General features: G+C 37.1%; 1 pseudogene; it reads left to right on the forward strand.

Annotated features, from left to right (window-relative positions):
• The first annotated feature begins 1169 nt into the window (after positions 1-1169).
• Positions 1170-1268, forward strand: LOC132305788 (small nucleolar RNA R71; annotated as a pseudogene).
• Positions 1269-3108: the final 1840 nt, after the last annotated feature.

A 3108-nucleotide genomic window follows, 5' to 3' on the forward strand; every position in this document is an offset into this window, starting at 1 on the left:
TTGGTTCAAAAACTTTTTCAGAATTTTCTTTTGAACTCCCTTCAACACAAGAAGTTTTTAAATCATTTTGTTTCAAATCATTTTTCAACAAAACTTTTTCAACATCATTTTTCAAAACTTCTTTTTCAAACACATTTTTCAAGACTTTCTCATTCACAAGATCATGTATATGCAATGAAGGAGGAATGGGATGTGAAATGGGACGGGTGACAACTTGAGGTTGCACCAGTTCACTCTCTTCATTGGACATTTCAACTTGATTGTCCACAATCATACCACTCCGCAAGGTAGTTTTCACAACACATTGTTGCTTAGGTGGGGCATTAATAGACATCTTTCCATTCTCTCTTGCATTGAGAATGCTTGCTATTTGCCCTACTTGGGTTTCTAGCTTCGCAATAGATTGAGAGTGAGAATGAAGCAATTGTGTGTTAGCCTCTAAAGTGCCCAAAGCATTTAAAACTTTTTCTTCAAAAGCGGGACTTCTAGTATTTCCTTGGGAATAAGATTGGTTGGGAAAATGAGAATTAGCAAATTGATTCACTTATGATTGATAAGGTCTATAACCTTGGGATCCTTAGTTTTGAAGTTGTAGTGGAATGTACTTCCCTTGAAAACCGCCTTGGGAAGGGTTTGAGCCCTCTCCTTGGTTTTTCCAAGAGAAATTCGGATAATTCCTCCAACTTGGATTATAATAAGTACCATAAGGATTGTTCCCTTGGTTCAAAAAAGCTGCATTGACTTGTTCATTAGGTTCATTTTGCACTTGTCCGTGAGGACAATGAGAAGTAGAATGAAGAACACTAGAACAAGTCATACATGTTTCATTTAATGCACGATGAGAATGGTTAGGGAAGGAAGATACTTGGTTCGCCGAGTTTTGGTTAATCAAAAATTGATCAAACCTTTGAGATAAAGACTTCATTTCAGCAGCTATTTCATTCGAATGGTCAACTTGATGTAAGCCAACACTCTTCCTACCTTGTGAATTTCTACCATTCTTGGATAATAATGTTCTATACAAAGAATTTTCACTCATGCTCTCATAAAGACGCCACACGTCATCCTCATGCCTATCAATGTATGAGCCACCCATAGAAGCATCAACCATGCCCTTATAATTGTCCGATAAGCTCTCAAAGAAATATTGAACTAATTGCCATTTGGGCATGTCATGATGTGGACACTTCCTAAGAAACTCATTGAAGCGTTCCTATGCATCATGAAACGTTTCTCCATCCCCATGTGAAAATTCTCGAATTGAGGTTCTCATGGCATTGGTCTTTGAAACCGGATAGTACTTCTTCAAGAACTCTTGTTGCATTTCTGCCCAAGAAGTGATTGAAAAAGGCTTAAGATTGTTAAACCAATACTTTGCCTTGTCTTTTAAGGTGAATGAAAAAAATTTGAGTCTTAAGACCTCTTCCGGCATGTCCGTATATTTTACGATGGAACATACTTTAAGAAACTCATCCAAATGCTTGTAAGGTTCTTCACTTGGAAGTCCATGATAGTTAGGAAGCATTTGAATAGTTTATGGTTTAATTTCATAATGATGTGCTCTAAATGGAGGCAATTGGATGTATATAGGTGCATTTTACTCATTAGGCACATAATGGCCTCTTAAAGCAAGAGGTGGATTAGCTACTTGAGGTGCAACATAAACACCTTGGTTTTGAATTCCTTGATTGATGATGGGAGGTTGTGGTGCATACATTGGCCTTGGCATTCCATATGGAACTTGGCCTTGTTGTTGTGGTGGTTGGTGAATGAATGGCCTAGGCATGCCTAATGGTACTTGTATGTTCTCATTGTGTACATTTGGATGAAAAATACCTTGTTGGTCTATGTGACCAAGGTCCTCAACATGATCATCATTATGGTCATCCATTAATAGATTGGTTCTATTTGAACTTCCTCTTCCCCTAGGATTTCTAACGATGGATTCAAGATGCAAATCTAAAGGGACAAGAGTGGGTCTCAATGAATGACGTCCATGCATGCACAATGCAAAACACAACTAACACAATGAATGACAAACACTATGCCTTCACAACAATGCAATTAGACTTCTTCCACAAACACTTAATTCATACTCCCATGCTTTAACAACAATGATGCAAGAATAATTAAGAACAAGCCTCCACGCGGGCCGACGATTTAACTAAGGGATTGAGTAAAGAAAGTCTCACAAGATCCTTTAGCACTTCAACTCCAAATTTAAAGCTTAACTTAGCAATTTTTTTTTAATTTTTAGCTTTTTACTTTCTTTGCTTTGCTTGAATGCTCCTTTACTTGCTTCCTTTCCAACAATGTACTAGTTAAATAAGAACAACACAATAACTAACCAAAAAGAAAAATAAAAATAAAGTAAACACGATCAAAAGAGTACTAATCCTAATTGATTCCACAAATCTGACGTTGCCAAATCAAATCAATCCCTGGCAACGGCGCCAAAAACTGGTGGGTGTGTCGTCATCCTACCACAAGCTTAAAGAGTGTGAATTTTAGGCGAGGGCCAAGAGTTTTATATTTATAAAAGCCACTACTACCTTTCACTATTAATATAGCTAGGGCGAGTAGGGATCATCCCAAGGGATTGTGAGGGTCGAACAAGGTTGTGGAATTGCTATTAGGGCTAGTAGGTTGAGTGATCAAACAATTGGTTGGTTGGTTTATTAGACTAGAGAGCAACTAAATTAAACTAAGTGGTAACAAAAGAATGCAATTAAGAGCAAATAAGAGAGAGAAGAGTCTTGGGGTTTAGAGATCACCACCAAGCAATGTATTTCTATACCATTGACAAGTGACTAATAAGGGCAAATGGTGTGTTGCAATATTGGTGTGTGTGTGTTTGGTTGATTCAACAAGCAAGGATGACTAGTTAAGCATGTATTGTCTAAACATCATATGAAAGGCACAATATATCTAAGCAATGAAGCATATATTGTCTAAAAAATATGTGAAAAGCACAATAGATCAAAATAAGTCATTAATCCTTTCATTAAGCTCACAATCCAAATACAACACAAGATTAGAGACATATGTTACTTGCATTCAAAAGCTTGGATCATCAAACAACAAGCATGGATTGTCCTCCCATTTAAC

This window comes from Cornus florida, unplaced genomic scaffold, assembly GCF_030987335.1.
Source record: "Cornus florida cultivar Cherokee Brave unplaced genomic scaffold, ASM3098733v1 CherokeeBrave_3.0.0_Hap2_Chr04, whole genome shotgun sequence".
Taxonomy (NCBI): Eukaryota; Viridiplantae; Streptophyta; class Magnoliopsida; order Cornales; family Cornaceae; genus Cornus; species Cornus florida.